Raw genomic sequence first — 14,078 nt, 5'->3', positions numbered from 1 at the left:
GCCCATGAAATATTCTCCCACGGATAGATACAACAGAAGTGGCTCTCCTTCCACTGGTGGTGTCAATACTGGTGGATTCATAAGGTACTCCTTGATCTTATCAAAGGCTTGTTGGCATTGGTCATTCCATTCCGTGGGCTGATCCTTCTTTAGCAGCTTGAAAATTGGTTCACAGATTGTAGTCAATTGAGCTATGAATCTGCTAATATATTGGATGTGACCTAAAAATCCTCGTATTTGCTTCTCAGTCCAAGGCGTGGCCATTTCCTAAATTGCCTTGATCTTGATAGGGTCGACTTCAATGCCTCTTTCACTCACCAAGAAGCCTAACAACTTTTCCGTCGTTACCCCGAATACACACTTCTGAGGATTCAACTTCAGCTGATACTTCTTGATTCTTTCAAAGAATCGCTTTAGTGAGGGAACATGCCCCTGCCGATCTTTAGACTTTACTATCATGTTGTCCACATAGACTTCCACATATTTATTCATCATGTTATGCAATATGGCCGTGGTTACTCTTTGATAGGTTGCCCCAGCATTCTTTAGTCCAAAAGGCATCACCGTGTAACAATAGGTTCCCTATGGAGTGGTGAAGGCTGTTTTCTCACGATCTTCTGGGTGCTTGTTCATTTGATTGTGCCCATGTTAAGATCTTGGAAGTCTACACACAGTCATACCTTGCCATCTTTCTTTGGCACTGGTACTATGTTAGCCAACCATTGGGGGTACTTCACCACTTCTAGAAACCCTGCATTCCACTGCTTCATAACTTATTCTTGAATCTTTACTCCATTTTGGCTGCATTCTTCAGAGCTTCTGTTTTACTGGTTTTGCCCCAGGATAGGTCGACAATGGATGTTGCAGAATGTCGAGGTCTATACCAGGCATATCCTTATAAGACCAAGCAAAGACTTCGACAAACTCCTCCAAGAGACTAATCATTTGTTCTGCTTCTTCGTCATCTAGGGTAGTGCCAAATTTTACCTCTCGAAGGCATTGGTCAGTTCCTAGCCGGGTATCCTCAAGGATGGGTTGGGCTTTCTTTGATTTGCATTGTTTTATTAACTCTTGATATTTATTAAGATCATCATCAAAAAAAGGAGGCAATTCATACTCGGGATCAGGAATTTTATTTATAAAAGGAGTAACAGACTCGACACACAGGGACTCTGGACTTGCCTTGAGAGGGGAGGCCTACATGAAATCATAAACAACAGACTCAACTATAGACTTGACAATTGACTTGATGCTTTTTTCAGTGGTATCTAGGTTAGTTGACTCAATAGCATGAGTAAACTTGAAGTTCTCTCCAATGATAGTCTAATTCAAGAGCGATTTGGTGGCTCGATGGATGAGGAGATGTGGTAAAGGGCCTTTTTCTCCTTCTGAGAAAGTTGCTACTATTTCTTCAATGGTGCACTGGTTCTTCACAAAGACGAGCTGATACAACTCATATTCCCTAAAGCTGAACTTTTTGAAGGGTGAGGATTGGTGAAGGCTACTTAATCTTCTTTTTATAAAGTCTAACTCTTCAAGCATACTAATTGAGGCCATCTTGGTGCCTCGGTCACATCTTTGACCACCATCATGGGTCTTCCCATTATAGTTGATTTGGGCACAGCGCCTGCAGACCATTATTCTTTATGCTTTTCTTTTGCTTTGCATATACACATCTTCCTCTGAAAGGACGAGGCTTGAGCTCATGTAGCTCCTAAGATCTTGATTTTTGCATAAATGAACAGATGTGGTTCTTCAGATCGATGGGAAGTTACAAACTCCAGATGAGTCTTATCTTCTTTTTCTATTCTCTCTTCAGGAGTACCTTGGGGCCTGGAGCCTCCTCTGACTAGATCATTGTTGTAGGGTTGTTGAGGAGAACCCATCTTCAACCAATGCTACTTCTATTATTCCAGTATCATCTTCTGTATCACTCCCTATATGGATTAAGGAGGTGTGCTCCTTGATTTGTTCTCCCACTACTAATGCCATTATTGCTCTGAGGAGATCATTTGGGGCTTCTTCAATGTTCTCCAGGTTGTCCTCTGGTGGTATGGTGGGCCGAATCATAGAATTAGGATCATTATCTTGGTCTTCCCATTGTACCCATCCATCTATCCTTCTTTTGGAATGTACACTAAACCTTGAGAATGGGATTGGTATGAGGGTGATGAGGGATATGAGGCAGGGTGGTAAGAAGGTGATGTAATGTGAGAGGTAAGGTATTCTGATGAAGATAGTGGATGATATGATGATGAAGGGGTTCCTACTCTCTGATGGTATGGTAAGGGAAGACAATGGCAAAGGTGGATGGTATGAGATGGTGGATTCCTCTTCTGGGTTCAGTGATGAAGGTGGGAAGGCAGGCATCTAATCCTCATCTTCAAACTCTTCTCCTAATGGCTCTTCTTTCCCAGGGGTTTTCTTGACCTTGGTCCTACCTCCTATGAAAATTAAGTGATCTCTTCGAGCTCACGGCTTGATGAGTTGAGTGGGGTCACTTTCTGTTGATTCTTCCTCTAATACACTGACTGTTGCATGATCAGGGAGTGGGTTGGTAATACCATTGGGAGGATGTTTGGCCTCGAATTCAACAGTCCCATTATCTATCAAATCTTAAACTGCATGCTGTAAAGCTAGGCATCTTTCAGTAGTATGTCCCTTCTGAGTATAGTAAGCACAATACTCACAATCTTTGTGCCAAGGCTGGGGAGGGTTGCTGATTACTCTTGGGGCCACTAACCCTAGCAATCCCTGTTTCTTTAACTTCTCATATGCTGCCATTACGGGCATTCCAAAATTAGAAAACTACCTTCTTGGATGCAGAGCCCTCTAGGAGGGAGCATCTGCTTGTATTATGAAGGGCTGTGAAGAAATGGCTGGTGAGATTGACTACTGAACTGCACTCACCATATTAGTTTTTGGACCGTTTCCTCGTCCGACTCGGGTATTCTTACTTGCATCTAGGGAGGATCCTTGATATTGGGCCTCTCTTAGAATTCTATTCTCCACCCGTGTGTTGGTGGCTATCAAGGCATCAAAAGTTTACAAATGCTGATAGTAAAGAATATCATAATAGGGCTTTGAAAAGTTCTCTATTAACATCTCTACCTGCTATGCTTCTGAAGGCTTATTTGCCATCTTGGTGGCCTTGTCTCTGAATCTCATCAAGAAGGCGGTGAATCCTTCCTTAGGCTGCTGCCTTAACATCTCAAGCTCTCGACGGTTAACATCCACCTCTGTATTGTAGGAGTATTATTTTGTGAAGGCCTTCACCACCATCACCAAATTCTGAGTTTGTGATGACTCCAACTATGTGAGCATAGGGCTTTGACAAGTTCTCTATTAACATCACTATCTGCTATGCCTCTGAAGGCTTATTTGCCATCTTGGTGGCCTTGTCTCTGAATCTCATCAAGAAGGCGGTGAATCATTCCTCAGGTTGCTGCCTCAACGCCTCAACCTCTCGACATTTCACATCCACCTTTGTATTGTAGGAGTATTGTTTTGTGAAGGCCTTTACCACCGTCACCCAATTCTGAGTTTGTGATGACTCCAACTATGTGAGCCATCTCAATGCTGGTCTTGATAGGGTTAACATGAAGGCTTACCCCATCTGGTTATCTATAAGTTGCCATGACTTCGCAATGCTAAGGAAAACCTTGAGATCAACCTTGGGGTCTCCTGACCCATCAAACCTATCACTCTATGATTTAAATTTTTTTGGAATTCTTGCTCCAGATAAGAAACTCATTTCCTCAAAATCCACTGCTTGGCCTTCTGAGCCTTTTTCTGGTTGAATCATGCTCTCCAACTTCTCCAACTGCTCTCTGAGCTTCCTTTCTTTCTCTGTCTCTGGAGGTTCAAAGCGGACGTGTGCTACAAATTCCTCTTCTTCATCTTCAATCACTACCCTAGAAGGAGGGATCCTGGAATAGGCCCCTCGTTGACCATTCAGATGTGTAGGTGAAGATCCTCTCTGATTGGTTGGCCAGATATGCTCTGGTTTCCCTGAGTCAACTAGAGAAGAATTGCCACGATGACCTATAGCCCCATTCTGGTCCACATCTCCCGTTGTCGGTGCTAGCTCATTCCTGGGATCAGCTCTAGGAGGGTTCTGAAGTGTTTGCAGTATATAAGCCATCCCTCTTTTGACTTCAGCCATTTCTGTCAGCTAGGTCTCCACAAGACGGACCCAGGCCAGTTCAGGTGTTTTCTTGTTAGGTGGATCCATGCTTACTGGGCTGTAATCACCTAGTAATAAACAATCTCAAAGAGATGACAGAGGTGATTCTGGATTTAGGCGAGTCAACCGATTACCCTGACGCATCCAAAGGGACTGTGGCGAATACATGAGATGTGGAATTGTGCCTGAACCAAAAATGGTTTATTTTAGGATTCTTGAATTCCCATCCCCTTGTTCACACGATCACTAGATTATCAACCAATGATGCATCCAAAGTTAAGTCCGCTTAATGCTAGGGGGTGGATAGGGTTTGATGCCCTCAGGTCCACCCAATGTCAAGCGGGAGATTCATACAAATGGCTTGTTAAGAATATTTTCATAATACATTCCATGTAATAAATTCATGCTTCCCTTACTCTTTTTCCCACTAGGTGTCCTTCCTCTTGATTTTCTCGGAACTTCTTGGGACTTGATGTGACTTTGGCGGGATTGCCCCTGAGTCACATATCTAGACTTTTTCCTTAAGGAGGAGGGACACCTTTTATCCGAAACCCACTTTAGGAAAGCAATTCTTTACGACAGGAATATAGTGTAGGAACATTCCTTTTCAAGACCGCAAAAAAATTCTTCAATTAACTTGTGGCACTCTTGGCTTCTTCATCTATTTTCTACATGATGCGAGCATGAGGTGGATGCAATATGTCTGATAAGGCTTCCTTGATAGGATCTATATACGCAAGGTACGTGATCCTTTTGATATACCTGTAGGTACAAGATCAAGGGGTGATTTCCTTGCCCATTACTCGCGACTACACATGAGGCTAAGCAATTGGCCACGGGGCAGTGGAACTATGAGTGATTATGAGTAAAAGTGTAATGTAGGGTCACCATCATTTGATCTCATAATGTCATAAAGTGCTAGGACCTCTCCGAGGTACTGGCACAAATACTGACATCCTTGTCGTTTGATGATGCATTCGATCTCAGAATGCTATAAAGTGCACGGACCTCCCCGAGGGTGTTGGCACAAATACAAGATCCTCGTCGTTTGACAATACCTTCCACTCTTGTACAAGAAGCGGGTATCATTTGCTCTCAGAGTACTCTCCATGACATGCGCTGACCTCCCCGAAGGTGCAGGCATGGCAGGGAGTCCCTTACCAAATGATTTCACTTCGAGCATGATGCATGATGTGGTTAGCAAATACAATTACAAACACGGAGTTAGCCAAACACATTTTCAAACAAATGTGGTGGAAAATGTTCTTACATTTAACGGTAGTATCTAGTATTGGAAGCTTGACATTTATCCCCAGTGGAGTCGCCACTATAAGGGGGAGGGGTTCAAGTCATGTGTGCTTTGCTTGCTGGCCCCACATCATCGTATCATTGCTTGGAGATACGTGGAGGCCTATTTTGCAAGTGTGTAAAATTTATCATTTGAGACGGGGGTTTTGATGATGGTCCAATTCAGGGATCAGGATCATGCATATGAGGTTTGGCATCGCCACCTAGGGTTATGGGTCTAGGACCCGGGGGTGGGCCCGATTCCTAAGAAAAGGGCCCAAATTTGGTCTGGTTTAGAGATTTAGGGAAAGTGTCAGGTTAGAGAGTTGGGAAGGTGTTAAGCACCCAATCTGTTCAGTTCAACCTGTCTTCTTGCTAGATTCTTAAGAACAAGCATTTTCCATAATTATTATTGTTAGGATTTAAAATGTAACCACAAGCATACAGATCAGTGTAGCTACGGGTCGAACATAGGGAGAGTAGCCGCTTTAATTTTTTGCTTCTTTTAATAATGCGAAAGTGAACCGATTAATAATGGTTGTGATCTAATTTTAACTACCGTCCTAAACATATGTATCTAAAATAATGTTCTAACCATTCGTCATCTAAGAATTTAAATACGCAAGCAACGCAATTTAAATAAATAAATAATTAAAAATAAATACCCCATGCAATTAAAAAGCAATGAAGGAAAAAAAATGTTGAGATAAAAATAAAGTAAAAGAAAGGGGATAAAGCTAGAGAGAGGCTCACAAGTAGGTTTCTCTACTTAGCTCGAGGGATGCATCATAATATGAGCTTCCCTACTTGACTAGAGAGTCACTCTTACAAGGGTTACTCTACTTGGCTTTAGGGAAAGGGAGGCAATTAAAATAAAAACAATAAGATGATGGTTCTATGGCTAGGAGGGGCAAATCCAACACATACACTAGCCATGAACCTTAGGAAAAAGGGGAAGTAATAATACAATGACTGAAATTGAAATCCAAAATTAAGAAAGAAATGGTAGTCAGAAGAGGGAATGAGAGGGGGGAGAGAAGACTATTAAAGAAGCCTACCTACCTGAATCAATGATTGAACTTGAAAGCTTGGGTGATTTGAGATACTGCCAACCCTAAAAACCAAATCTGGAATGAACCAAATCTAAAATTTTTAGGCCTGGAGAAAACAAATCTTGCAAAAGAAAACTGAACCTAAAAAAGAGGGATGCTCCACGGCTCCTGATCTTGTCACCTAGATCTAAGCGTAGAACTATAACTTTAAAAATTACAACTCAATTGCATAAATCATAAACATAAAAGGCTGAATAAAAATAAAAGAGTGCTTGCATTAATTGAAATAAAAAGCTATTATAAAAGTGATTAAAGAAAAAATAAAGAAGAACTAAAACTAAAGAGAGTGAGAGAGGGAGAGAGAGAGCAACTAAAAAAAAACCCTTAAAGAAGAATGAAGTGACCCTCCTCCTCTTACATGAGTTGTATTTATAGCGAATGGGGAAGTAGGGTAATAAATTTCTCTTTCCCAAAAGGAAAAAAACCACAATTGGTAGGTGAGATCTTTTGAGACCAAAAGTGTTAAGGTGGAGGAGAGAGAAGAGAGAAATAAACTTGGACCAATTTCCTATAATTTTTTTTTATTATTTTATTTCCTTTTTTTATTTATTTTTCTCTTCTTTTTCTCCCTCTCTTCAAATCTTGTGCACAACCCTTGTTGGCCGATTTTTTTTCTTTCCTTTAGACGATTTTCCTTCTTGCTTTGTGTGATTTGGATAATTTTCTGGTGATAATGTGGATGAGTTCTTGCTTTGTTTGATTTGGACAATCTTCTGGTGATAATTTGGATGAGAGAGAAGATTTGGACAAGATTTATTTCTCCCCTTTTTTTTTTTCTTCTTGCACAAGAAACCCCTCCCATGATTTTCCTTGCTTTGAAGATTTGGACAATCTTCTAATTTGATGTGGAAATCTCCTCCATACCCTTAGTGCTTTAAGTGAGTGAAAAATAGAAAATTTAATTCTCCAAAAAATCCTCCATACCCTTAGTGCTTTAAGTGAGTGAAAAGCAGGAAATTTAATTCTCCAAAAAAAGACAACCGTGAGATTCAAACTTGAGACCTCTTGGTGAGCAAGGGAATTTCGCACACCATAGCTCACCAACTACACTAGGTAGTTGTTGTTGGAGAGATATGACACCCAATAATGTTTAAAGACTTTAAAATACAAAACTTGTAAAAAGAGAGTAAAATCCAAGGTAGCTCCATTCTAAATATGTAAAAATGCATGCTTTACTACTTAGATTTCACACATAAATGTGCTCATCAGAATTCCCCCACACTTAGACTTTGCTAGTCCTCGAGCAAAACAAAAAGAAAAAGAATAAAAACAAAAAACCTAACTCACTTTCTTGGGAATCACGGTTGCACTTAACATGTGCAACAATCCTTTCAACCCCTAGGTGGACGAGTTGTGTCTAGTGGGTGTTTACAGTGAATATACACCCAAAATTCAGAATAAACAAATCTGAACCTTGGCTAAAGGTAAGGGCTATACCGATCTGGAGGAAAGATAATTCCTCTTATAAGGGACCCCCACACTTGAACTTTTATTACCCCATATCAATTCCAGGTACTAGCATATTTCTTAATTTGGAACTCACCTCATCTCTTCCAAAACATCCTTATCTCAAGGCAAAACCACTTGTGAAAAAATAGGTAACCAATGACTAAGGCGTTGAAGTGTTTTTGACCAAACATGTTACCTAGCATTAATGACATTTGCACATTTTTTTCTCCTTTTTTCGCTTAATAAACTCCATTCTACTTCACTACTTTTGGCCTGAATGACATGGTAGAGCAAACACTAGACATTCAAGTTACTATGTAGCTTCACTTTTTGCATATGCCCACAAAGACAGTGATGCTAGAGTTCTTTTAGAAGTTTCCTCGCTAGGAATTTTGATCAAGACACCACGCTTCTTGAGGCGCAATGCCTTGTCTAGTTCCAAGGGAATCGAATCTTATTCTTCTTTATACCACATTTCACACTTCATTCAAAATTATGCATTTGTCAACTCATGCCAAATTAAAAAGAAGGTCTCAACTCCAAATTAAAAGTACAAGGAACCCACAGACTTACATATGGTCCAACACCATAAAACAGGGGTCTCTTCTTTTTCAAAAGAAAGTTCCATCTCAAGACACATGCTTGTTTCTTTCTTCTCAACAGGGTTTTTATTCGTTCAAAATTAGGTATCTTAATCAAAAAATTTATTTTCATACAACAAGCAACCGAATGATATGATCATTAGCCAAAAGCCAAAGTAGGATTTTATCCTTAGCAAGCTCAAAAATGAAAAGAAAAACAAAAAAAAAAAACAAAAACTGGTTTCCCTCCCCCGCGCTTATGTCATGCAATATTCTCAATGCATGGAAAGAATTAAAAGCAAAGATAATGCAAGGGGGTTATACTTGGGTAAAGTCATTCATCTGTGTACAGAAGTTCATGAAGATCTATGACCTTTTCACTACTAGTAGTAGGAAACTCGGGGAACGATTTGAAATGCTGACCATTAACCTTTGAAATTACCCCTGTTCCTGGAATCAGAATCTCTATAGCCCTATGGGGATATACATTATGGACAATAAATGGGCCATCCCATCGTGATCTAAGCTTACCAGGGAAAAGATGCAATCGAGAGTTTTACAATAAGACTTTATCACCAATTGTAAAAGATTTATGCAGAATATGCTTATCATGGAAGGCTTTTGTCTTATCCTTGTAAATCCTAGAACTTTTATAGGCTTCATTCCTAAGCACCTCCAACTCAAATAGTTGGAGCCTATGATGAATTCCTGCATCAGACAAATCAAAGTTGAGCTTCTTGATAGCCTAAAAGGCCTTATGCTCCAACTTAACTAGTAAGTGACAGGCTTTTCCATACACTAAATGGTAGGGAGACTGACCAAAGTCGGTCTTGAATGTAATCCGATGGGAATAAAAGGCATTAATAATCCTAAGGGACCAATCCTTATGGTTGGGATTAACAGTTTTCTCCAAGATTTGTTTAATCTGCCTATTAGACACCTCCACTTGGCCACTAATTTGGGGGTGATAAGGGGTAGATAACTTATGGGTGATCCCATACTTTTTTGTTAAGGCCTCAAAAGGTCGATTACAAAAATGATTACCCCTATCACTAATTATTGCATGTGGTGCACCAAAGCGAGAAAAAATGTTCTTTTTGAGAAACTGGACCACCACTTTGTGGTCATTAGATTTACAAGGTATGGCCTCTATCCATTTAGAAACATAATCAACGGCCAAAAGTATGTACAAATTCCCAAAGGAATTAGGGAATGGTCCCATTAAATCAATGCCCCATACATCAAAGATCTTAACTATCAAAATAGGGTTGAGGGGCATCATGTTCCTCTTATTGATATGGTCAAAAGACTGACAAGTGGGACAAGCTTTGTAAAAATCAAAAGTATCTCTAAAAAGAGTGGGCTAATAAAATCCGTATTGGAGAACCTTTGCAGCTGTCTTCTTAGGTCCAAAGTGTCCACCACAATCATGATCATGGTAAAAAGAGAGAATGAAATGTTGCTTATAATCAGGAACACATCATTGAATAATCTGATCTGGACATATCTTAAACAAATAAGGATCATCCAAAAAAAAATACTTAATTTGGGAATGAAACCTATACTTATCTTGGTTGGACCAGTGATTCAGAGTCACACCTGAAACTAAGAAGTTGACAATGTCAGCAAACCATGGTTCACTAGACACTGCAAATAACTGTTTATCTGAAAAGTTCTCATTGACTGGAGAATCAACAGTCAAGGAATTGGGAAGCCGAAATAAATGATCTGCAATTAGGTTTCAACTCCTTTCTTATCCCTAATTTCTAAATCAAAACTTGTGTAAAAGTAAAACCCACCTAATGAGACGGAATTTGGCATCCTTCTTCTAAACTAGGTATCTAAGAGCAAAATGATCAGTATACACCACCACATGTAAACTAACTAAGTAAGACTAAAACTTTTCCAATGCAAACACAACAACTAAAATTCTTTTTTAGTGGTTATGTAATTGATTTGTGCATCATTTAAGGTCCTACTAGCATAGTAAATGACAGTGGGCAACTTATTAATCCTTTGACCCAAAATCGCTGCAATAGAAAAATTCGAAGCATCACACATCGATTCAAAAGGTTCAGTCCAAATAGGTGATTGAACAATGGGTGCACTGGTCAACTCCTTCTTAAGTTGGTTGAAGGATTCTAGACACTTTTTAGAAAACTCAAAAGTTTGATCTTTGGCAAGTAATGAAGTGAAGGCTAACTGACTAAAGTTCTTAATAAACCTTCTATAGAAGCCCGCATGCCCTGGAAAAGACCGAACGTCCTTAACAGATTGAGGAGGTGGTAAATCATCAATTAAATCCATTTTGGCTCTATCTACTTTAATTCCCTCCTTGGATATTACATGGCCTAAAAAAATACCAGATTTAACCATAAAATGACATTTCTCCCAATTCAAAACCAAATTCTTAGATATTCACCTTTTCAAAACTAGAGAAAGATGATGAAGATATTCAAAATAGGAATTCCCATGAACTTGTAAGTAAATGTTCCATATGGGTATGTAAGAGTGGTCTCATGTTGGTCCTCTAAAGCAATTGGGATCTGGTTATAGCCAGAATATCTATCAAAAAAATAATAGTATTAATATCTAGCTAACCTCTCTAACATCTGGTCAATGAATGGCAATGGGAAGTGGTCCTTCCAGGTTGCCACTTTAATTTTTCTATAATCTATGCACACTCTCCACCCTGATTGGACACGGGTTGGAATTAGTTTATTATTAACATTGGGAACTACAGTCACCCCCGGCTTCGTAGGCACTAAGTGAACTGGGCTTAGCCATTGGCTGTCAGAAATAGGATAAATTATTCCATGATTTAAGCACTTTAGGATCTCTTTCTTAATGGCTTCCATCATCACTGGGTTAGCTCTTCTTTGGGGTTCCGTGGATAATTTGAAATCCTCCATAAGATGCATATGATGTTATATAATAGAAGGGCTTATACCCTTGATATCAGTCATGGTCCAACCTAGGGCTTCCTTACTATCTTTTAACACTTTAAGTAACTCCTCTTCCTGGCTAGAAGTCAAATATGAAGAAATTATTACAGGAAGAGTCTGGTCAGGCCCTAGGAAAGCATACCTCAAATTAGATGGAAACTCCTTAAGATCTAGCTTAGGGGGCTCAACTATGGAAGGTTTGGGAATGGAATTGGAAAGGGGTCCTAAGGGCTCCACAGGTGTGTAAAGACTTAGGACTTCAGAAAATAAAGTTTCACTATCATCATTCAACTCATCCATACACTCTTGGAATTCTGAATCAAAATTAATATCAAAGTTGGTAATTAAATCATCAGAAAAATCCAAAAAATCCTCAAGCATATTGATCTCTTCTTCCATATGTGGTTGCTTGCCAATCCTACACATGTTAAACTCAACAATTTGGTTACCAAAAGAAAACCTTAGGAAACCATTTCGACAATTGATTAATGCATTACTGGTAGCCAAGAATGGTCTTCCTAAAATTATTGGGATCTCATCTTTGGTTGAGAAGGGCTTGATATCTAACACAATGAAATCAACAGGGAAAATAAATTTCTCCACCTTTGGTAAGACATCCTCAACCATCCCTTTAGGAATCTTAACAGATCTATCTGCCAACTGAAGAGTAGTTCCAATGCCTTTCAATTCTCTCAATTCTAACTGCTTTTACACATGGTAAGTTAAAAGATTCACACTTGCACTAAGGTCAAGTAAGGCATGCTCAATGTAGGTGTTGCCTATGACACAAGCTATGGTAGAGCTCCATGGATCCTTATACTTGGCTGCTATGAACTAATGTTACCTGCCAAGAACGCCTTTCTGGGCACACTAGTGATATATTTGTGAGTACACATATCTTTCAGTACCTTGGCATAGGCGGGGATCTGGGATATGGCATCCAAAAGAGGGATGTTCACTTCTACCTTTTTAAAGACTTCTAAAATTTTATCCATGGAAGCAATCTTCCTTTTGTTTACCAAGCGATTAAAGAATGGTATAGGAGGAATATAAGGACTACTAGGGATTTACCTTTTTTTAGAAGAATCATTTTTTGTTTTCTCAACTAAATCATCTTTAGTTTTAGAAGAATATTTAGATTCATCAGAAAAATCTGGAACAAGAGGCACACTTGTGTCCTCAACTGAAAGAGAGTTAATAAGAGTAAAAGATGGGGAAGAATTAGGAACACTGTTGGTACTCTCTACCACTCCTATGGGTATAAACAACATTACATTGGTTAGAGGGTCCTTGTTGGGTCTGACCTTGTACTATATTCAGTGGTGCATTAGTTGGGGCTTGTGAACTAACAGGCTGATGATGCCTAACGTTAGGCTCTGGTTGACTGGGTAAAGTTCTCTTTTCCCTCTCATGCATAATTGAAACAACATGGGTGAGTTCTCTCGTAATATTTTGATAGTTTGTCATGAGGAGGACCATATTTTTTTCAAGTCACTTATTCTACTTGCCTCTCCAGTGTTGGTAAACGGTTTCTGATAAGATGATAGAAGAGAGGCCCTCAGAAAACTAGCCTGAGGTCTTACATTTTACCCAGAAAAAGTATTTTAGGAAAAATATTGTTGTGCAAAGGGAGGCATCTGGGGTCCAGGTTGACCTTGATTATGAAAATTGGAAGGCCCTACTTGGTTGCCCTGATTCTAGGAGAAATTTGGGTGATTTCTCCATCCTGGATTGTAGGTGTCACTATATGGATTATTCTGGTATAAAGCATTAACACTATCATTAGAAGTTCCCTAGAGGTTTTGGGGCATTCTTCTATGACATGTCTAGTGGATTGGCACCAAGCACAAATCTTAACCAAATTGATTGATGATCGCTTTCTAGGAACAATAGCCTCAATCCTCTTGATTAGGCTATCCAAATGGGCTTCCTTGGCTACTATCCCATTCACAAAATATCCTTTCTCTCCTATGATCTTTTCATTCTCATGGGTTGATTCTAACTCACGGATTTTGTCAGCTAAATCAAGTAAGAATTCCCATGCCTTTCCTTCATCTATAAAGGATGTGAATCCCTCAGGGCACATAGACTCTATCATTTGTTTAGTTGGGTAATCAATACCCTCATAAATTATTTGACATAAATGCCATAAGTCTAGGCCATGGTGAGGGCATTCTTAGAGTAGATCCTTGAATCTCTCCATAAGTTTGGAAAATGACTCACTAGGCTTTTTCCTAAACTGAAGGATATCACTTCTAAGCTTATTGATCTTGTGAGTTGGGAAAAAATTCTTAAGGAAGACAACTGTGAACTATTCCTATGAGGTTATGAAATTTGTGGGTAACCCATACAACCACTTCTTAGCTTGGTCGTTCAATGCAAAAGTGATAAACCTAAGCTTAACAACATCATCAGAAAACTGTTGGATCTTGATTAGAACACATACCTCTTCAAATTCCCTTAGAAATAGGTATGCATCCTTAGAGGTTAGCCCATGAAAGTGAGGCAACATAGTGAT

General features: G+C 39.5%; 1 non-coding gene across 1 annotated transcript; it reads left to right on the top strand.

Annotated features, from left to right (window-relative positions):
* The first annotated feature begins 13,716 nt into the window (after nucleotides 1–13,716).
* Nucleotides 13,717–13,823, top strand: LOC122060262. The gene has a single exon (XR_006134292.1). It is a non-coding gene; the product is annotated as a small nucleolar RNA R71 (small nucleolar RNA).
* The last annotated feature ends 255 nt before the right edge of the window (nucleotides 13,824–14,078 follow it).

This window comes from Macadamia integrifolia, chromosome 13 (assembly GCF_013358625.1).
Source record: "Macadamia integrifolia cultivar HAES 741 chromosome 13, SCU_Mint_v3, whole genome shotgun sequence".
Classification (NCBI taxonomy): Eukaryota; Viridiplantae; Streptophyta; class Magnoliopsida; order Proteales; family Proteaceae; genus Macadamia; species Macadamia integrifolia.
The sequence above is the reverse complement of the archived record's forward strand: the minus strand, read 5'-3'. Positions and strand labels throughout refer to the sequence as shown.